Source organism: Pteropus alecto, unplaced genomic scaffold (genome assembly GCF_000325575.1).
Source record: "Pteropus alecto unplaced genomic scaffold, ASM32557v1 scaffold80, whole genome shotgun sequence".
In the NCBI taxonomy this organism is placed as follows: Eukaryota; Metazoa; Chordata; class Mammalia; order Chiroptera; family Pteropodidae; genus Pteropus; species Pteropus alecto.
Window position 1 is genome coordinate 2,859,547 of NW_006430460.1, and position 23,556 is coordinate 2,883,102.

Genomic DNA, 23,556 nt, shown 5'->3' on the forward strand with positions numbered 1-23,556 from the left:
AATGTCCGCTCTTCTTATTTTTGTTGAATGGACGTTGTCTTTTAGTCTTTAAGTAAAAATACCTCCCGGATCCATGAAAAAAAAGGGGTGGGTTGATAGGAAAATAATGGTTGGAAAAAAATATTTGGATGCCCATAGACACCTGGCACACAGTAGACGTCCAGTAACACACGACTGGACTTGATGTCAGGGAAGGGGTCATGAGCCAAGGGCTGGCTTCCTGGAGCCAGGACCTCAGAGTCCACTTACAGCCCTGGGTGCTTCCTTGGCCCAGCCCGAACTGGAACTTCCCTCGAATCACAAACGTTTTTTTTTTTTTTTTTTTTTTTTTTTTGCCACTTGACAACTGTTTCCAGTCGTGAGGTCAGATGGATCAGCTCAGGCTTCCTCGTGCTCTGATCTGATTTTCTGACCTGAAACCAAGTAGGAAAAGGAGAGCAGGACATTCCAGTCCTTTGAGGATGCTGAATGGATGAACCCGAGTGGAGTGTACAACGGCCGGGCTGGCACTCGTGTGCTGACTCTGTAATGGGGACCGTCGCCCGCCCTGGGCGCCGATCCCTGGGTGCTGGTCACTGATACATGCCTTGGCCTTGGGCTCACCACCTTCCCTTGCTTCTTGCCTTTTCCCTACCTCCCTGATGATGCGCTTTCTCACCTCTGTTCTACACCCCCAGGCTTGGAGCAATGCCACGGGCCTGGTCACCCCCAGACGGTGAGCCTGGTTTGCTTGCCAGTAAATTCACGCCAGAATTTACCAGAATCTATCCTCTTCTCTGCTCCCACCTAAAAGGGCAAGAGAGAGCACCGGCCTCGGCTCTCATGAAATGCCTCCTGATTTATGTCTAAATCTTTATTTTATATGTAAATGTAAGGGAAATGTAAGGGTCTCTGGACAGTGGCAATGTGAACACTTTATTCCACGCAAGTGCCAATCAATGACTGTCTTCACTAGGGTGTCCGTACATTGGTTTTCAGTAGCAAACATTATCTCATTGTCTTCCGACTTAAACTGGATTATGCAAAATCCTGGGGCCATCTGAATTCCCCAAGAAGGGACTGTACATGACGGAGCACGCAGGACAGTGACGGCGAGAGAGAGCCTGGTCAGGCGTTTGTCCCAACAAGAGTGGTGTTCTCAAGGGCCACAGTGGGGACAGGCTTTGCATCAGAGACCTTAATTTCTCAGGAACTCTAGACCAAAAGTAGAGAGAGAATCGGCAGGACAAATACCCTCAAGTGGCGATTCTCATCCAGGAGCGATTTTGCCAGTGTCCCGCTCCATGCCCCCCAGGAGCATTTGGCAATGTCTGGGGATATTTTTGCTTGTCACGACTGGGGTGGGGGATGGTACTGACCTTGGGGCTGGAGGCCGGAAATGCTGACAAACATCCGGTGATGCTCGGGACAGTGCCAGGCAGGGAAAGTCCCTTTCGCTCTTGAAGGAGTTGTCGGCACTGTTTGCCGAGGTGACTGGGTGGCAGTGTGGACAAAGGAGGCTGTCGAAAATAGCGGAGTGAGCAGTGACTGAGGTGTTGGCCAAGGTGTGTGGCGGGGTGACTTCTGAAGGCGAAGGAACGTCTCGTAACTATGTCGTTAAGCGTGGAGGCTTCCTCGGCAGTTATTCGGGGTTTGCATCCGACTATCATTAACCATTGGTGACCTTGAGGAAATCAACCTGTCTGAGCTTCAGTTTTCCTTTCTATGAAATGAGAGGGATAGTATCGCTCCCTCAAGGGGCATTTGCTGTGAAAAGCAAATGACATAATGCCCGGGGGAGTGTTGGACATGGGGAGCCTCATCGCCACTAGAATCTGAAGGCAGATTTCCCTCGAGGAGGCAAAGCCAGGTGGGGGAGCGGCCGGGAGCGGGAGCAGGCGCTGGGCGTGTAGGGGTGAAGCTCACTGGACTCTGAGGAAGAGACGCTGGAGACACATCCTTTTCCTTGACGGTTTGGGAAACGAGAAATGGAAGGGTGGCGAGAAGACTCGGCCACTGTCCGCAAGGACCGAAGAGGTGCTGTTGGGTTGGACATTAAGGCTGGTCAGCGAAAGCATCCCTGAGAGGTAGGGGCTCATCCAGGTGTTAGTTGGGGAGTAAGAAGGGACTGTGATAGCACTTCATAATCTTTCCTGAGTCTCCCTTTTCGCAAGGAGATTTGAGTTACCTTTTCGGAGATTCCCAGCAATTCTCCTTGGGTTAGCCCCATGCTCACCTGGCGAGCCGCTAAGGTGATGCCTTATGGACGGCGAAGACACTTCCCAGCTGGGCTGCAGGTGATGCGGCTGGAGCACCGCCTGGAAGAAGGAAGGAATGTCGGAAGCACTTTTAGAACCACCGACAGAACCCCTTTTGCAGTCCTGGCTGCATCAGACATGAAGTTCAACGTGTGCAAACAGGTGTGGTGCAAGTTTTTCAAGTGATGCATTGTGGGAACATCCCAAAGGAGATGTTAGGGGTTTGGAAGGGGACTCCGCGGAACTCGGTAAGGATCTTGACATATTGCGTGTCTAAAGAAAGTGGAATTTTTCTTCAAATGGGAAGAGAGGGGCTGCTCGGGCTGGTAGTGATCGCTGGTAGGCCCAGCCCAGCTCCTGCGGGTCTGGCCGAGGCCTTTGGGACAGAGGACCAAAGGTCCGACTGCTCTGCAGAGGTCCCCAGCTCTTACGAAAAGCCACAGAGAACCAAAACATGAGGCTCTAATTTTCAAGGTTCCAGGCTCAGTCCCAGAGAGGAAGATTTAAACATACTTCTGCATCAGTGAACAGCACGTGACCTCACGTCACCTGTGGTTCAGAGTCACCAATGACCAACAACTCCAACAAGGCTTTTGGCAATGTAGAGAGGAGCAGAGACTTTCAGGTCACAGTTATGAAAATGCATCCAAACCTCTCAGGGAAAAACCGTGGCGAGCATGTTGGGGTTCAGGCGCTGCTGAAGTCAGTGGAGGAAGATGTTTAAAGGGGTACGCCTGGTCAAATCAGCTCAGACGGAGCAAGCGACAGCAGGGCTCGTTTATGGCAAAAGGCTATTGTGGGGCGTGGGCCACGTGGAGAGCAGAGACCTCTTGAATTCTTGCAATTAATAAAGCCAGTTCTGGAGGAGGACAGGAGGGAGACAGAGTTTTCTGAGCTCGCAGAAAAATGGGAGGCCTCCGAATAAGCAGCGAAATTCCTGTATCTGGCTCTGATGGCAGATGCCACCACACTGAAGCAACATCTGCTGGCCTTTGGAGCTTGGGAGTGGCTGAGCCCCGCCCCCCCCAAAACTGTGTGCCCCTCGGCCAAAGCCACAGGGTCCGGCAGAACGGTCTTGTCCAGAATTCTGCTCCGAATAGAAAAGCAACAACTCGCATAAGCAAAGCAGGGAAATGACCCTCGGGCGTTAGTACAAGCCACCTGTCCTTGGAAGAATCGACTCCACTTAGATGGCCATCTGACTCTACCCCCAGGACTGGCAATGGTGTTAGGCCAGTGTGGGGATCTGTGTGGCAAGATGGACATGCTTTGTGGTCAGAAGAGACCAGAACCAGGTCACTAAAATAAAATCAAGTTTTCCTACGGTCATGGCTTGTTCTACTTGTAAATTTGGGACCTGGAAAAGCCGGTCCCCTGGGGTACCGGGGTCTCCCCTGGTTCTGCCATATGCAGAGTGTGAGCTGTCACTGGTAGAATTCCTCAAGAGGACTGTCTGAGTGACAGATGAAGTGTGTCCCGATCTAGCAGAAATGATAGAGGCTCACAAGGTCTGACGCCTCCTTCTTCCATGTTCTGTCCCTTTATTGCTGGTAGGAAGCTGGCTGGAACTAAGGAGCTCACCAGGCCCCTCATTTGATGGGTCAAGAGCGGGGGTTGGTGGGGGGAAGCAAACAAATGCCAGCTTACTTCTCTCTTCCAGTGCTTTATCCTGAGAACTCCACTGAATGAGCCCCGATAGCTTTAATTCATAGGATCCTCACCACCTAAGAAGCCAACAAGAGTTTGAAGGAGAAGCCGATGGCTATGGCCCCAGTTTTCGTGTTTGTATTTTCTCAATTAATGGATCCATTCATTCATAATTATTTGTGGATGAATGTTGTATTAGTTAGGGTTCTTTGCTTGTAAATTAGAGAAACATACTATGACTTACTATCACTGACTTACTATCAGAAACTTACTATCCCTTACTAACAGAACAAGAATTTGTCAGATGGCTGCTGGGTCACTCCAGAATTAAAGAAAGAATTGGAAAGTCGGGCCGCAGGTAAGAAAGGGGCCAGGTGAGCGCCGGGGACCCTGCAGCAGAAGTGAAAGGTCAGTGTCTTCAGGGGTCGGTCAAGGAAAGGATTCTGCTTTCGCCATTTTCCATTCTGTTCCCTAGGAGAATGTCTTAGTTGCCAAGCTCTCATCGGAAAGGGGACAGGGGAAGTTTGTGATTAATATAGAGGACCGCGTGACATGAGGAAGGACAGGACTTTGTCCTCTTGCAAGGAAGCTTCTGGTGACAAATCATATGGCTCTGTCCTTGATCATGACCGGTCAACACTTGTGTTCAGGATCTCGGATGGAGACACCAGTGGTGGACCTAAAAAACTGGAATATGACCCAAAGCCAAAGGGAGAAATAATGATGTGAATGACTGGGCTGAGTCGTAAAAGACGTACTTGGCCATGGCACACGGAAAAGTTCTAGGTTAAGGTTAAACAATTAGTACATTCTCTCTCAACCTCCCAACAAAATATTCCCAACAGTGAAACATTAGAGGAAGTCCCATCAAAATCAGGACTAACAAGCAAGGGCATATCGTTAGTTAACGCTGTTCTGAAATTTCTGGCCAACACAATTGGAAAATTGGAAACTGTCAACGCACTACCTTGTGCGAGGCCAAGGAATACTGTTCCTACGTCTGTGTGAGTGGCACTCTTGGAATTGTGTGACCGTGCTTGTGTGTCTGTCCACGGCAGCCCTGCAAACAAGAATATAATGTTTGGAAAAGAGAAGAAACATTATCGTTATAGAGAGATGATGCAATTTTCACTTAGAAAATGCAAGAACAGAAAAGCTATCAAAATTAATAAAACGGTTCAGCTAAGTGACATGATATAAGATAAATATTAAAAAAACTAATAGTGTTTTTATACCCAAAATAATCAATTAGAGAATATAATGGGGAAAAAATCCTTTTATGTTAGAAATAAGCCTTTTCCATGCACACACACACATTACCTAGATATAATTAATGATAAATGTGTAAGATTTATATGGAAAATAATAAACTACAAATCTTTTTGAGGAAAATAAAAAGCAACATGAGCAAACGAGAGACTATAAACTGAATATCTGTGTCTCCTGCCAAATCTGTACGTTAAAACCTATTCCCCTAATGCGATGGCATTTGGAGGTGGAGCTTTCGGGTGGTGATTAGGTCACAGGGTGGAGCCCTCACAATGGGATCGGTGCCCTTATAGGGGACCCAGCGAGCTCCCTTCCTTCCACCACGTGAGGACACAGCGAGAACATGGTTGCCCGTGAACCTGGAAGCAGATTAGTGGAACAGAATAGGTGACTCGTATATAGATCCTAGTATTTATATAAATTCAACATATGGGTAAATTCAATATAAAAAGTCAACAAGGAGGAGATGATTTATTTACTAATGGGTATAAAGAAATTGGAAAAAGTTTTATTTGGACTCTCACACCAAACATAAAAATAAATTTCAAACGGATTAAAGAGCTACGTTACAAATGAAAGCCTGACAAACTAGAATAAAATTCATCTAATTTCTAGGTGGAGAATGACATTCTAGGTACTATCGTGATCATATTTAGTGAACCATTTCCTACGTGGCAGGCACTGCTCTAAAGTACGTCACCAGTATTAACTAACGTCATCTTATTTTCCAGAGGAGGAAATCGAGGCATGAAGAGATGAGATAACTTCCTCAATGTCCCATAGTCGATGGCAGAGCCGTAATTCGAGCTCAGCAACGCTGGCGGTGGAGCCCACGAATGTCATCCCTGAGCAATCCAGTACACCTGGAAGGGGCCACCCAGGAACAGATGGTTGGCGGGCATGAGACGGACCTCGTGGAGGTGAGTATAAGTGACCAAGGGCACCTCCCGCTCTGCCATCCATCACTGCTCCAGCCAACAAGGAAGCTCAGCCCGGACGCTAATGCAGATTGGTCCCTGGGGACATAGGAACCCTCTGATGACTGACTTTTATTTTTTCTCTTGGCCGATCCCTCCTTCTCCTCCTCCTTTTTCTTTTTCTTTTTTCTTGTTTGTAATAAATGTTTTTAATTGAGGTAAAACCGATTTATAACATTTTTTTTTTTTACTGAGGCGATACATAAAATGAATTACTTTAACAATTCCATGGCGATTGGTACATTCTCAGTGTTGTGCAACCGTCACCCCCATCTCGTTCCAAAATGTTTTTGTCACCCCAAAAGAAACCCTATATCCATTAAGCAGTTGCTCCCCATTCCCTTCAACCCCCAGCCCCCAGAAACCACTGGTCTGCTTTCTATCTCGATGGATTGACTTATTCCGGATATTTCATACAAAGAGAGTCAGGCAACATGCAACTTTTGGCACCTGGCTCCTTTCACGTAACAGAGATGAAGACTCCAAGAAGAGGAGTCACCCTCCCTGTGACTTTGCAGGACCTCGGGGTTCGCCACGGGCACCTGGCAGAGCTATTGTATGGACCACGCTAGCTCTGCCTCCGTCTCACGAAGGCTCATCAAAGCACTGCGCTGCCGTCTGAGGGATGAGTGTCCTCAGCCGATCCAGACGGCAGGGCAGGGACAGGCATGGAAAGAATGAGGATTCCCCGATCTCTGTCTGACCGTGTAAAAGGCACGTCACGTTCTATAGGTATGAAACCGTGGTCCAGTCCTGCTTTCGTCTCTGGGAGGCATCCACAGCCCATCATTCATTCTTCTCTTTCGTCTTCTACATCTAACTCATCAGCAAGTCCTATCAATCCCACCCCAGGATTATGGCCGGAGTCTGACCGCCCTTCACCTTGTTCCTGCCTCTACCCCGCCCAGCCTGCCAATAGTCCCTTCTGGATTTTTCCGCAGCCTTTTAACATGTATGCTCCACGGGGACAAGTGTTTTGTCAATTTTGTTTACTTTTTTATCCTCGGATAAGTTTGTAGAATTCCTCTCGATTTTCGGTCTCTGTTTTACGTCAGATGACTTTCCTATGTTGGGGGGTGGTCAGGTGTCTGTTAATCCTTGACGTCTGTCTGCTAACGATTTAGCATTGAGTGCGTAAAGCTGGCAGCTCTGGCTGGAAGCACAGCCTCATGGGCTTTTGTCCACAGGTCCTCTTCAGAGAACAAAACTCTGGTCTTCTGTTGCGATGGGGGGTGGGGGGCAGTGCCCAGCAGAGAGCAATGGGCGGGGGGTCTTGGGATAGAGGTACGTTCCTTCACACATCTCAGCCGAATTCACAAACTCAAAGCAGCTGATGATGGAAAGGAATTTGCACAGGTTCCCCCCCGGAGTGTGGGCTTCGTGATCCCACAGATTCGGATTCCATTGCTCTATCTGCAACGTGACCTTGGAAAGTTACTTGACCTTTGAGGCTCAATTTCCTCAGTGATAAAGTGAGGATAACAGTACCTCCCTCAGCGATGATGCTGTCTGTCACAGTGCCTAGCAATAATTAGAAGTGAGCCTTCTGGACACAGAGCTAGTTCTCCATGACTTTTGATAAGTCTGTCCCGGAAGTTCTGAGATTCCTACACGGCTATTCAGCCCCTGGGCTGTTTGCATCTTTCTCCCTTTGACGTAGAGCCTCCCAGTGGGTGTGGGGTGCCTTTCTCAGGGCACCTCGTGTCCTCAGGGATCTGACTCCTTTCTGGCATCTTTTCTCCTGGCCCAGTCGCGCTGATAGAATTAGCTGGTGGGACAAATATCTTCAGAGCTGTGGTGTCTAGTAAGTCGTATCGACAGTGTGATCCGTGCTGTCTTTCTACGAAGAAATGGATGGATTGTTTTCATCCTACTCCTTTTAATTGGAAAACACAGGAGATTGATTAAGGCTAAAAAATGCGGGCTAGAGAAAGGAATGGCAGGCTAAGGCGAGCTGGTAGGTGAAGGGCACTTTCCGGGCTTTTTATTGGCAATTCCCCATTTTTGCCCTAAAACATCCCCCCCCCGACCCCACCACACACACACACACACACACACACACACAAAGATAGGGCTTAAAAAAAAAAAATGCTGACAGTTCTCATTATGTCCAAAAGACAATTTAAGTTCATTTCCAGTCCAAAAGTGCATCTTGACTAGAGTGTGGCAACTCACTTCTGGAGCGTTCCGGGCTGGAGCGGCGGCCCCCAGCGTTGAGTGGTGGGGTGGCCTCGGCTGCAGCCCAGTGAGGCTGCTGTAAGAAGGGGGAACAAAGCTACTTTGGGAAGAAAATCAAGTTCAAGACAACAGCTTCCTTCGACCTTAGCGTTTGCTTCATCCTTGCATAAGACGAAAACCAAAGTTTTCCCCCCAAATCTCGTCTAGCTGCAAGCTGGATGGACTTCCAACAGCCCTAAAACGTCCCGCGCCGACACACCAGATAGTTCGAGGGAGAAGAATTTGCATGGGCGCTCTAACTTCCCATTCCATTTGACGTTTGGTCTTTAAAATACAGGTCAAATCAATGAATTTAATGAAGGCCGTTGAACACAATGGCTTTGCCTTGCGTTTTGACCCACATAGAGGGGAGGCAGTCCAGGTCACAAAGCTTCAGCCGAACTTTAAGTGGTTAGTACACAAATGTGACAGAACATTTAGAATCTCAGAGACTTGCGAGACCTATTGACAAGCAGTTAGACGTATGTGAAACAGCCGCGTGAATGAACTTTGATAAGATAGCACTATTGTCTTCCATTGTGTCTTTTTCTTCATAGGAAAACTCCCCCAAAGGAACAAGAGTCAATGAATGTGAAACGCAGGGTCAGTTTTACTAAATTCCCTCGCCTTTCAGCCCTGTGGACTTTTTGTGGTGAGTTCATGCTATTTAAAAGTATTCTTCCCTGGGAGTCTCAACTCTTTTGCAAATGGCAACTTTTCAGTCTGCTACCCACCCAAGTCTATCCCAAGTGCTCTCATGCCTCAAATAATAGCTCTTTCAGTTGAAAGAAGCGAAGATTAATTTCGGTATTTTTGCTGCTTCTTGACACTGGGGTGTTTCGAGAGGGAGTGCATTATGGCTCACCCTTCGGCTCAGTGGAGGGGTGGTGGGGTGAACGAGCCACGTTCTTCTGAAGCCCGAATGTCCCTTGCCGGGGGCCCGGGCAGGAAGCGCCGTTCCAGAAAACCGCGGATCGCCTGGGAGGGATGAGGGGACTCAGACGAAATCCGACTCGACGTCCGGTTTTTAAAAAGTGTGTAGGGGGAGCCTTTTCAGCCCCAAAGCGACGCCTTAGGAATTAGTACGAGCCAGTCCCCTCGATTCCAAGAAAGGCTTGTCCCCAAGGATCCACTATACCTGCCTGTCTTTATATATTTTTTTTTATCAGCAAAGATTCGTGTTTCCAAGCTGCGTCTAAAATATCAGTTCCCAGCGGGGATCGGCCATTGTTTGGAAGCATCCTCACCCCGCTGGCAAATCGCGTGGAAATACGGGTGGGATTCGGGAAGCCTACAAAGACCCCATCTAAAGAGCCATGTGTTGGTTTCACAGGGTTTCACAGTTCTAAGATTTGCTAAATATGCTTTGGGGGGTTTTCTCAGGAAATCTCTATAGATAGATTTTATTGTATTTTACCCTTTTGTCTGCTTTTTTTTGTGTGCGTGTTGGAAATTTCTCCTTTATTCATTAACCAGTAACTTTCTGTCACCCATCCTTGACTTCTCTTCTTACATCTGCATTTAAGCTGTCATTTACTTCTGCCGTTCCCTCCTCTCAATATCTGACAGCCGAAGCCTTCACGCGCTTTTATCTCTTTGTGTGTGCATGATGACATAACCTGTGCAAAGTGGCCCGGCTCCCCAATTCTTGCATGTAAAATTTGCAACATTTTTCGAGACGGGTCACTGCCCATTTTGGGGATCCTTTTCTTGATCTGAGTACCGTGTTAAAACTTTTTTGCAGATGTGGCCTATTCAGGAGCAGCCTGCGGCTGCATGCAGAGATGGGAAGAAGAAGAAAAGACCTTCCTATTTTGTGATTGCCATAGTAACTCGCACGTCACCAGCGTGTCCGCCGGTTCCGAGGCCGCAGCCTGCGAGTTTGATTTCCTGTGCAATCAAGCCCTCTACTGGAGATCGTGGCTCGTGTGACACAAGGGTCCACAGAGGACAGCGTGCCTGTGAGGACCAAAATTAAGCATTTCGCTTTAAAATAATACCCGTTTGTATCCATTTTGTTCGACATAACAACAGCTGCTGTCCCTGGACTGACAGACTTGCCTTTTTAACCAAAGCTTCATATGACATTTATGAATGAGGCCGGTGCCATTCATTTGCAGTTTGAATTCACAGTAGTTATTTTTGCTGGGTTTTTTTTTTTTTTTCCTCTTTCCCAGCATATGGGTGAAATTCAACATGATTCAAGTAATTATATACACAGTTTGTGAGGAGGAAAAAGCCTTCTTTGTTTGTTTCATCTCTTTTAAACCAGTTCGTGGGGTTTAGTTCCTTTTTTTTTTTTTTTTTTTAAGAAGGCAAAATATAGAAGATGAATTGACGGTCACTTTAAACACGTTGATTGCCTCGAAATAGCAAGCGTAATGAAAGAGGGGGGCAATGTTGTCACCAGGTTTCGTTTATTCAGTTTTGGATAAACAACTAAAAGCCTCGATCCAAGTTTCTCGGTGGGGAGGAGGCAGAGGGACCCCGGGCAGAAGCGTCCGTCCGGCTGAAGTCATTAAAAACTACGGCTCCGGGACCTCGTTTTGCTTGCCAAGTGCTCGGCGCCCAGAAAAATGAACAAGACCGCAAGGCATCATCACACAGGTGACAACGCCGTGTCTGGCACAAAAGCCCAAACGGCAGTCCTTCCGAGGTGCTGCGCAGTTTCACAATATCGCTGGTAGTAAGGAAAACATTCGATGTTGTCACTATGTCACCCGATACATGCAGTGTGAAGGGGACGCGGGAAATAGTTCTTCCTTCCTCCTCCTTTCTCCTTCTCCCTTTTCTTCTTTTTCGAATTTTGTGAACTTTATTAATTCAGTGACATTGATTAATAAGGTTACACAGGTTTCAAGTATACGATTCGATAACACGTCACTGTTATGATCGCCACCCAAAGCCCAGTCTCCTTCCATCACCATATATTTGACCCGATTTCCCCTTCCCTCCCCCTCCCCCCTTCCCTCTGGCAACCACCATACTGGTGTCTGTGTCTATAAAGTTTGGTTCGTTTGTCTTGTTTGTGTGTGGCTTGCTGTTTTATATCCTACATATGAGGGAAATCGTGTGCGTCTTGTCTTTTCTCGTCTCGCTTATTTCACTTAGCATGAGAGTCTCGGGATCCATCCATGTTGCTGCACGGGGCAGTATCTCATCTTTTTCACGGCTGAGTAATATTCCATTGTAGATATGTACCACTTCTTCTTTATCCTGTCATCTATTGAAGGGCACTTAGGCTGTTTCCAGGGCCTGGCCACGGTGAATCATGCTGCAATGAACATCGGGGTATATATGTCTTTACAAAGAAATGTTTTTGAATTTTTCTGGTGGATACCCAAAAGTCTCTCTTCTTCTTGTTGCTCATTCCCACCACCACCATCATCATCATCATCATCATCATCATCATTTACGAATCCCTAGCAGAAGATACCAGTTTTCGTATCATCGTGTCACCCAAAATGTCCCACCATGTCACCCGTCATGTCCCAACTCGTGATTGGAAAAGCAATAACAAATCAACCTGTCTGAGCCTAATGGCCAATCTGTAAACCACCCGACTCCTGAGAATCCAACTCTGCACGTTCAACGTCACTTCACGATGCTCCTCTCATCTGAAAACGAAACAAAACCGAAAGGGTGATTTTCCTAATTCGAAAGTTTCCATTTCTCTCGATATGCAAAAGACATTTAGAAAATTAGAACGTTCGTCTCTAGCCATGAAGTTCGGACAAGTTACCCTATTCTCCCTCCCTGACCCCGCTTCGTCAGAAATGAGGATGACAAGTGGCATCAGCAGGGCGAATGCCAATGGAAACCACCTTTCTTTGAGACCCACAGCATTTGTTTTCCAATTCTTGTAACGTTATCTATTTTATAGAAAAATCATGACATCAGCACTAGCTACGGACTTAGGCTGGAAAACTTAAACTCACCTGATGGTTTTGATTTTTGTAAGAAATTGATTAGGGGTGTTAATACATTTAAGTAACAATAAACAAACCAGATTCCACTCATCAGAAGATGTGTGTGTGTGTGTGTGTGTGTGTGTGTGTGTGTATGAACACACACAATTGATCCAGACTATAGCAGAGTGAGTCGGGTATAGCAGTCTGGAGTAGAAAACATTCTATAGCTAAAGGTTTTAGTGATGGTTTGGTGCACATCATAAAGTGCTAGCGATTTTTGTTATCCACATATTTCTATTCTTTCATTTATTCAACATACACTTGAAACCAACATGGGATGTGCAACGCTCGTCAAAAGTATACTCTCCAATAACTTATTTACTCAAGAACCGATGGGACTCTTCCATGAATTCTTAACTATGCACACACGAGCGAATAGATATTTCTTCATTCACTCATTCATTTATGCTGAACCTTGAAGCGTGTGTGTGAGATTGTGTGTGTGTGTGTGTGTGTGTGTGTGTACGCACACAATTGATCCAGACTATAGTAGAGTGAGTCGGGTATAGCAGTCTGGAGTAGAAAACATTCTATAGCTAAAGGTTTTAGTGATGGTTTGGTGCACATCATAAAGTGCTAGCGATTTTTGTTATCCACATATTTCTATTCTTTCATTTATTCAACATACACTTGAAACCAACATGGGATGCGCAACGCTCGTCAAAAGTATACTCTCCAATAACTTATTTACTCAAGAACCGATGGGACTCTTCCATGAATTCTTAACTATGCACACACGAGCGAATAGATATTTCTTCATTCACTCATTCATTTATGCTGAACCTTGAAGCATGTGTGTGAGATTGTGTGTGTGTGTGTATTCGGCACAGTGCTGGGCGCAAGACAGAAACAGCCCCGAGACTCACTGAACACACCGAGCGGGGACACAGCTAGCCAAGGAGACCTTTCCTGGCAATGTGCCTCCGAGGTGCACAGGAAGTGCCTGGCTGGGAGGATGGGAAGACATCCCTCGCTAAGACCGGAGGGTGACTGCACTGTGCAGTGTGGGTCGCTGGGAAGGACGAAAGGACAGGAGCGATAAGGTAGTCCAGAAAGATGAAACCCCCTGTGCAAAAGCGTCGGGGTGCGAGGGGCCAGGAGGCTTTCTGCAGCCAGAGAAGTCAGGAGCGTTGACTTCTCCCCCAAAATTTTCAGAGAAGTCAGGAGAGTTGACTTCGTTTCCCCCAAAATTTGCTAAGTAACTTATTTACTTAGTTTACCCGGCAAAGATTTATTGCATTCCTATTACTATAAGCAAGTTACTTTACTACTAGAGTAAAAAAAATCAATCACAGTCTCTGCCCTCGAAGAGACTCCCAATCGACCGTTTTAAGTCTAATGACGTCAAAAAAAACGCATTCTGAAACTACATAGAAACTGTTCTTGGACTTTCCGTGGCCTGGCTTTCTTGCTCTCATTTAAAAGATGGAGGCTTAGCTGTGGTCACTCCCAATGACAGCCAGTCTGTGCTATCTGCAATTGGAAAGTGGGTCATGTCCCCTGGGAGCCGGCCGGTCCATGTGATGTGTGTGTCCTCTATGAGTGTAGGGACATCTTTCAGAGGGGGCCTCGTGGAAGAGCCTTCGGTGGGACCAAGGCGGGAGCCTACGAGTCTGGAGGAGCCTTGGGAGGAGCAATCGGACAGAGCTGTGCCACGGCCCACAGTCAGGCTGGAGGGGAATTGCCAGGCGAGGTGGGGCAGGGGCGTTGACTCTAGCCTTCCCTGCCCCGTTAATGATGCCCTCTCTGTCTGCCCTCTCTGACGCCCTCATATGTCCTATCCTCCCAGCTCCCCACCCAAAGCACACACATGCGTGTGCACACAAGACAGTAGTCACTCAACAAATACGCAGTGCCCGACGCAAAGGCGACCCCCATTCCCAGGAAGCATCTTTAACACTCAAGTATTTAGGGTAAGCGGCATTATTCCCAATTTGCTGCTGGGTTGCTTTGCGATTGCTCTTCTCGGGTTAAACTCACGTGGTTGGCCCACGTATCATCTCAGTGTCCCTCGCTGTGAGGGCTCCGTGAGGGAAGATTTCTGTTCTCTGCTGTCCCCGCCAGGGCTAGCTAACAAGACAGTAGTCACTCAACAGATACGCAGTGCCCGACGCAAAGGCGACCCCCATTCCCTACTCGAATCAGAAAGACACATGCTTTGCCCCACTCCGCATATTTCGTACACCCCTCTGCAACTCTGTTACCCACTGTCCTAAATCGTGACAGGCCGGCGGCTATGACATCTAATATAAAAGCACTCTGTAAATGCTGACGATTCTTACTCATCGGCATTATCGCTAGGCCAGTGGTTCTCAGCCCTGGAGACACGTTAGAGTCCCCTGGGACAGCCGGGACAAACTCCGACACCCAGGTTGTACCCCGGGCAGATCGCATCAGAATCTCTGAAGGCCGGACCTAGGACACCATGTTTTTAAATGTTCCCTAGATGATTCCAACATGTAGCCGAGGGGGACGATCTCTTACCTGGAGCGTTGTCGTAAACTCTCCCCTCTGGGTTTGGAGTTCTACGAATTCTGGGATCAGAAGCCCTCGGTGAGTTGGGGTTTGAGGGGTCACTGGGTCTGTACCTGTCCCCTCACAAACTCCTCAAAAAAACCATGAATTAGGCCTTTTCTCTCTGACCTGGATTGGCTTTGGAAAGGAAATGATTGTCCTTGTAAAGCTTGAAGCCAGTTTGGGGGATAGTACCTCGGGGTTTCCAGCCCCTCGGTGGGAGAAGAAGCCACTGAGGAAGGTGGGTGCAGACGGTAAATTTGGGGGGGGCAGGGTGGAATGTAGGCAGAGAGGCAACAAGATATGCACCCCAGGGAAAAGCTCCCTGGGGCACCGAGACGCAGACCTCGGACCTGTTTGGCTCAGTTACCCCGACGTAGCCATAACTGAACACAGCTCACCTGGACTCCTCGGGCCGTGGGTACAAATGAGGTCACCGTAAGGGGAAACGCTGGGAAAGGCTCATCGCCTTTACCTGCTGACGGGGGTGTGGGGGTATCAAGGGCGGGAGAGTCTCGCCGGGACTCACAGGCACGTCTGTTCTTTCTGAGGCACCTGCCTGGTCAGCTACACCTGTGTCTCGCCCACCATGCTGCACACCCACCGCGGCGGCCACACCAATATGCTGACCCTTTCGGTCTCAGAGCTGCAGGTGGTCATGACAGCAGCGCTTTCCAACGTTGCCGAGGGGCCTCGGGGCCCACTGAAATTTGAGGGACCCCTTACTGAGGCAAACCTGAGCGGGGAGAGCCCCCAGAGTCTGGGAATCAGAACGCTGCGGCTTCTTGATCTGACCCGCCAGGGTCTGTGGCAGATCTCACAGTTCCAGAGGCTTCCTCTGCTAAGTGTGCAGTCCCAAGAACACGCGCCGCTTGACTCAAGACGGACCCTTGGGGTGGCTTGCGCAGAAGGCCCCTCGACTCGCCAAATTCTACTGTCCGTCCCTGAGGATTTGACTGCTCTAGGCACCTCGTATAAGCGGAATCATACGGTGCTTGTCTTTTTGTGACTGGCTCGTTTCACTGAGCATCTTATCCTCGGGGCTCATCTGCGTTGTAGCACGTGCTGGAATTTCCTACCTTTCGAGGGCTGAGTAATATCCCATCGCGTGTACGTACCACGTGTGGTTTGTCCGTTCGTCTGTCGACGGGCACTGAGGTGGCTTCGCCTCGCGGCTGCAGGGACCGTGGGTGTGCATATGCTTCCTGTCTAAGAGCAAGCGCTCGGCCCCGTCCCCCACCCTGCTGGGTCTGACCTATTGGTCTGCTCTTGGAGCCCACGGTCCTCTCCCCCAATCTCTTGGGTGCAGAGGGAGGACCTGGAGCTGGTGAAGCCCCTCCCCTGGCTTCTCCCAGGCCAGGCTCAGCACCGCCCCCTCTCCTGCCTTGCTCCCAGGACACCAGGTGACCGGCCACCACACGTGGCCCCTGCTCCCCTTCAGGGGTGCCCTGCTCAGGGCAGGAAGACTACCCGGATGAGAGGGCCCCATAGAATTCACATGTAGAAATAATGCAAAAAAAAAAAAAAAATTAACCCTAAAATCATCACAATGAGAGAAAGAAATGAGAGCGATCGTCCCTAACTTTTCCCTCTTTCTTTTCTTTCTCTTCGTTGCTTCTGCAAAAAGCCACCAAAGGGTTAAACGCTTTGCCACGAGGTGGGATCAACCTCTCAAATCTGTGGGCCGCCGGATCGTCCCCAGGCCTGCACACAGTGTGAGGGATGTCCCCGCTCCTTTGTTGATTATAACGGCACATCTTCATTATTGTTCTAATACGCCTTTAAAAAAAAAAAAAACACCCTAATCCGCCCCCCGCACCCCCACCCCGGTGCCGGTGACCGCCACAGAGCGGGAGGGAACTTTCTCTCCCCTCCGTCCTCCCCTTAACCCCCTATTGTTGAGGCAGCCCCGATGGGGAGATAGCCCTGTTCTGCACTGTACCGCCCCGAAGTCATTGTTTAAATCTGTATTATCCCACTGTTCTGAAGATTTACATTTTTAATGGCTCGTTTATGTAATCCCATAAATAAAGTAGCCAAAAAAAAAAAAAGCATCCCACACAAACGAGTGAATCGGAGTCTGAAAAAGGCTCCTGAGGCAGGTCAGCCAGGGTCTCAGCTGCGGGGCCTTGATTGGTGTGGCCGGGGTGGTAGTGGGCTTAAGACCACCCAGTCGGCGCCCGCATGGGGCACCGCGGAGGAGCCGCGGCGAGGTGTGGGTCCACCCTGCCCCATTTATCGGAGGGCGCAGTGCTCCTGCGAATCCATTTGAGTCTGAGACTCATTCACCTTATTGCTGTGACAGCTGCACCTCCCTCTCTCTGGCAGAGAAGTTTCTCCGATTAGCTTTTTCCTTCCTGGCAGCTGATGCTGTGCCTCCCCCACCCCACCCCCCACCCCCTATTTCTTTCTTCTTCGTGACCAATATATTCCTGGGGCTGCTAAGTTCCCTCTAAAGAGCCTGTGAATTCAAGCACCTGCCTCGAGAATGCGTTTGACACACTGAACAGACATATAGTTGGAACAATTCGCTGTCAGGCTTTTCTCCATGAGTTCCTTGCCTCGTGCTCCCTCGGCCGCGGGTAAAAGGCCTGCCTGAAACTTGGCTCCTTTGGGCAAGTTTGTACTAATTAAGGCACAAATGGAACCGACCGAATGGACGCACGTCTCACGATCTTTCCAGGCCTCTGCCCAGCTTAGACGCAACACCCTAAGTCACTGTCCCCCAGCCTGGTGGATGTCTCGGCTCCTGAATACTTACTTGTTCAACGGTCACTATTGAATGCTGTCTCTTGAAACGTTTTTGCTGTTGGACGTGATAGCGAAGCCTGACTGGTCGGAGTCCTCTGTCCTTCTCTGTGTCCGGCACTGCTGCGTCTCTGCAGTGACATCTGCTCAGCCCTGGCCTCTGGGTGCGCATTTGTCTACCGGAAACGCAACGCGGAGGGTTTGGAAGGGGTCTGGGACCGAGGCCACAGAAAAGCAGGCATGACAGTGCTCTAAATGCACATAGATAAATAGAATAGAGTCGAATTGAGTCGAAACTTGATTAAAGTAGTCATCTCAAAACAAGAAAGCCTTCAAATCCTAACTTCCCTATTTCCTTGCCATGAAAAAAAGTGACTTCTAAATCTGGCAAAATGAGGATTTTAATCTGTAATGCTGGTCTCAGGGGTTTGTGGGAAAGAGAAAGACATCTTCAAGTCCTCGCGCTGTAGAGCCCTGGTCCCGAGTAGTCAGTAGGAACTTCTCTCCATCCGCTGCTGTGCCCCCACCATGCCGAACGACGCCTCGTATGCGACACGTGACACACGACAGTTATACAGGCTGACTGCATGATGCATGATGGAAGAACCTACCCGAATCTTACACTTTAGTCCCACACAGAACATAAGGAAGGTCACCTGATTGTGAGTTGTTATTTATGGCGACGAAGGCCTCCGGAAGAACAATAGGAAGCCAGTCTTTTCGTCAGACTTTTTGTCTTTTATGTCGTTTCTTATGGGGACCCGTCCCGCATTACTAACGAGGTGACTCCGATCTCTTTTTTAAAGCTTTGTTATTGGGGATGGCTTTCCTCTGAATCATCTGCAGGTCCTGCTGGTTCTCTTTGGGATGACGGCCCAATGAGACTTGAGATACTTGCGGTTAAGAGTTTCAGACCGAGCCAGGCAGTTGTGCAACTTTAAAAAAAAAAGAAATCTCATATCTGTGGAGATCGAATTCAAGGTCACGATCTCTTTATGGCGAGTTCTGAATGAGTAGAGCTAAAATACCCGGCTGGTCTGTGCAAAATAAGCGGAAACCGGACCTTGAATTTAACAACTGGGAAAATGAATTAGCGCATCTATGGGGCCGCTATGTTAGGTGGTCACCTGTGATTAACCACGATGAAAGTGCGCCGAGCATCTCTCGAAGATTCTGCATGTCCAAGGCCACAGATTGTTTCACTTTCAGTTCTTGAAATCACCCTTTTGTGAGGAGTTCTTGGACTAAGCAAATCTCCTCCAGCCTCACTCCTAGGCGAGGGTGTGCTTCACCCTCCCAAAACGGCTGCGTGGGCTGCGGAAGAGGCACCCTGCATCCTGCACACAAGATCAGGCGCCAGGGGACTTTATGTCGCCTCCGTCCGTGCTCCTCAACTGGGTGCTGAAGATGTCACATGAACTTGGACCCAAGGGACAGACAGATCCTGGCCGGGCCACTAGAGCCTGGGACTTTAGGGCTCCGTTCCGCGTACTGGTCAGTGACATTTGTCCCTCCCTGCCTCGCTTCCTGTCTTATTTCCAAGCCACCCAGGTCACCCATCACCATAAAGATTCTCATCCCCATAGAGTTCTATGGTCACCCAATGCCATGGCTTCAAACGTTTTTCACTCCAACTTACAGTAAGGAATGATTTTTACGGCTATATCGAGGGTGCACACACACACACGCACACGCACACGCACACGCACTCACACACGCACACACACACAAACAAAATTACGAAACAATGTTTATCTAACGTTTGTCAGATAGGCTCTTATATTTTCTATTCTATTATACATACCTTCTTTCTATTTTTTTTTTTAAAGCTCTAAATTGATTCATAACCTACTACGTCACCTTCTCGCTTTACCCGAAACCTGGCTTTCTCCCAAGGCCATCGTTTCCACTTCATTTCTCTTGAGACTCTCTATGTCTGACACACGACTGTCGGACCCTGCCAGGCTCTTTCTTCCATCTTCCGTGCATCCCAGCAGCCTTTGTCGTCGGCCACCCCTCCTTGCTATTGTCACTTACCGATCTCTCTGCTTCTTCCCCTCATTTACTGAGGATTCTGGCCCCCCAAAACACCGTTTTTCTCTTCGAAAGTACTCTTACGTCGTTCTGAGTCATTTTGGCATCTGAGTGGAAGATCCGGTGAACGTGGCTTTAAGAAAGCACACACCACGCAGGCTCCGTCCCTCGCTCCCTGTGTTTATCAAATTAGATTTCTGCTCGTTCCTCTTTTGCCTCAGACCTCCGCTCCTACACACATGCCAACCCGGATGTTGACCGAGCTCCGTATTTCCACTATTCCATTGAAAAATAGCAGCCGATAAAGAGATACTCATCTTCCTGCGACCTAATCTTCCAGCACGCCCCGTCTGTACCCACACACGCCGCCTGTCCCCTGCTCCCAAAATCGGCGCCTCCTGGGTTCCAGAATCCCACTGCCTCCCACCTTGCTAGGGGCTTGGCTCAGAAACTACCCCCTCTCTGTCTGGCATCCTCGATTTCTCAAAGGCCATTCCCTTTAAACCTCAAGTACGCTATCATATTTTTCATTTAAAAATGAGTTGACTCTACTCTTCTTCCAATATAACCCAATATTGGTTTGCTTTCATAGACGACCTTGTTTCCTAGAGTCTCTGCCCCTACTTCGGGATCTCCGACTTTGTAAGCGACTCCAATCAGGCTTGTGTGCTCACGCTTCCCCTGAGAACTGCTCTCATCCAGGTTACCAGTGACCTCCATCTTGCCCAAATTAATTCTCTGTCTTCTAGAGACCAGGTTTGTTACATAGTGGGCACTCGATGAACAGCTGTCGAATGAATGAATCCTCCTATGTGTTTACTGAATGCATCACCGGGCATTACAAAAAATAAACAAAATTTAATTTTTACACCAGCCTAATGAGTTTGTATGTACTTTCCCACATCTTGTAAGGTTTTGTGTGTATTTTGTCCACGTCATCTTTTTACACGTAAATTTCTAGAGCTATAATTCTTCGCCTTGCAAAATTTCAAAATAGTTTTTTTTTCTTTTTAACTTTTTAATTTAAATGCTAAATGTTTAGGATGAGAGAGTACCAGTTGAACACATCTATTCACGTGTAATTTTTTTATGGGATCTCAGATACACGGAATTGGACTAATCATAATCCAGAGTTATTACTATCATCCATGCATGACCTATTTTAACTAATTAATAAATCAGGTTTTAACAGTGTAGCAATCACTCATGAACCCACCACCCAACACGAAGGTTAGCATATGCTAATTTGACACATAACTTTTTCCAGGCATGGATTATAAGAGAAGAGGGAAAAAAGGAAGAAACTAACATCGCTTTTGTATCAGTCGATGCTAGAGAGTTTATCTGCATTTTTTAATTCTTACAAGAACTCCGAGAAGTAAGCAGTATTATCCTCATTTTCCAGATGAGAAAATGGGCTTGGGAAGGTCATTTGTCCAAGTTTGCACAGAAAGTGCTAACGTCTAGGCTCGTCCAGCTCCAAAGCGCAGCCTCTTCCTCTAAGAGCATGCTGCCCTCAAAGGAGCAACATCTTAATTCTTAACTTGGATATCTTAACTCCAAAAAATCAGGAAGATTTTTAAAAGCATTCTTTTGTAAGATACGATATAGAATATAGCATATAGAATGTAGGAAATGAGTGTGAAATGTACATGCATCTTAGAAATCTTTTATATTTTAATGATTTGAAGATGCATTAGCTGTTTTGCAACATTCAAAAGCATTTGAGGATATCTGAAAATGGAGAAAATGTTCCGGAAACCTCATGTTTCCAGCGCCATAAAACTCAACAATACATTTTTTCTTTTCTTTTTTTCTATTTTTTTTTAGGCGAGGCAATCCTTGGTTGACCTACCATAAAACTCAACAATACATTTTTTCTTTTTTTTCTTTTTTTTTTAGGCGAGGCAATCCTTGGTTGACCTTGCAGATTGCAAAGACTGTGTCGGTTTACAATCCCTTATTTTTTAAGCCTACAGCACCGGTCTTCCCTAAATGGTCTCCCATCCAAGTACTAACCAGGACCGACCAGGCTTAGCGTCCGAGATCAGAAGGGATCAGGCTTGTTCAGGGTGGCATGGCCGTAGATGCATATCGTTTTTTCAAAATGTCAAAACTCTGCATTTGAAAGGGACACTCATTTCCTTTAAAAGGCCCATAAAAGGGTTTGATGCAGTAAGAAAGCAAAGCAAAACCAAAACTCTAAAATCTACCTATGACATCACCGACCTGGCTTAGCGTCCGAGATCAGAAGGGATCAGGCTTGTTCAGGGTGACATGGCCGTAGATGCATATCGTTTTTTCAAAATGTCAAAACTCTGCATTTGAAAGGGACACTCATTTCCTTTAAAACGCCCATAAAAGGGTTTGATGCAGTAAGAAAGCAAAGCAAAACCAAAACTCTAAAATCTACCTATGACATCCACGGGGCAATGTTTGTCGATACTTACGTAGTGTGGTAACCTCGCTCCACTGCAGGACTGACTGTCACAGTGTCCTCAGGGCAAGTGGGTGGGGGGTGGGGGTGGTGATGGGGCAGCTCTTTAGGAGATTCCTCTGGTGTCCCTTCTGTGTGCATTTTTTTTTTAACTCCCCTGCTCAGCCTGCGCATTGGAGAATCTCTTGTTTAATAGCCCATGATCTCTGTTCTATGAAATTCATAGGTTTTCAACACAGAATTACCTCTGACAAAAACCATTTTTTCCTGCCCTTTATGATCTGTGTCCTTTTGTTCGAATTCCATGGATCGGGTCACCGTAACATCATAAACTGGCGGTGTGGGCAAAGCTCTGAAACTCTCTGATTTTGTTCCCTGCTTACAAAGGCAGATGCTCATGTCCATAATGAACTGTATTTAGTTGTCAGGTCAAATTGGTGTCCTTTTAATTGGCAAACATTCCAGCTGATCTTCGGGACACTTTCGAAGAGAACTGTCTAGCTATTTCATTTAACATTCCCCAGTTTGGAATTTTCCAATGTTTCTTCACGATCGGATTCGGGTTCCACGTGGTGGTAAGACAGGAGTGTGTGTCCTCGGAGGCACACTGTGTTGCTTTGTTCTTTGACTGGTAACGGTAACTTTGACCTTTGGCCAAGGTGGCAAGGCCAGGTTTCTCCACTATAAATTTAACTATGTCTCCCTTTGTAATTAACGAGTGTCTCACGGGGAGATATTTCAACACCATGCAGATACCATTTTTTCATGTTACTTCTGCCCGTGAATTTTAGCATCGATTGCTGACCCTCAACTGCAACGATTACTGACAAATTCTAATTCCATCGTTCTCTCTACATCTGGACGTTTTCTAAACAAAGCGTCATCAAAAAAATTTTTTTAATCCAATTTTTAAATGACAAAGTCCACCAATGATTTTAATTCTTCCTGAAGTTATCTCAATGTATCCAGCTCTACCAGCTCCTTAGACCCCACAGTGGTCATGAATCACTTCATGGGCTACCTGAGCTCACCTCTTCCCGGGCTCAAGTGGGAAGCACCTTCTCACCTATTAACCCCATTATTTATTTTTCATTTTATTTTTTTAAAGCCTACAGCACCTGGTCTTCCTAGGTGGTCTCTCGTCCAAGTACTAATCAGGTCCAACCCTGCTTAGCTTCCGAGATCAGATGGGATCGGGCTTGTTCAGGGTGGCGTGGCCGTAGACTTCACCCAGTAACCCCATCGTTGTTTGACGTATTCGTCGTTGTTTGGGGCTGGAGGCGTTGGAGTTGAACAGAAACTACCCAATTAAACAAAGAGTCAAACTTAATTTAGAGTACACCGGGTTATAATCTTCCTGTAGTTTAAGTGTTTAACTTAGCCGAAAAATGAACTCATCCCAGAGAATAAACTTTACAGAGTCAAATAATTTGTGAAAGGGACAGGATTCGGTATAGATGTTCTCCCAACTAAACAACTTATTTGATGTATATATATATATTGCT

The 23,556-nt window shown here is 47.4% G+C and overlaps 2 pseudogenes; both read right to left on the bottom strand.

Moving 5' to 3' along the window:
• Positions 1-21,584: 21,584 nt before the first annotated feature.
• On the bottom strand, positions 21,585-21,703 carry LOC112480192 (annotated as a pseudogene).
• A 1,454-nt stretch (positions 21,704-23,157) lies between these two features.
• On the bottom strand, positions 23,158-23,276 carry LOC112480038 (annotated as a pseudogene).
• Positions 23,277-23,556: the final 280 nt, after the last annotated feature.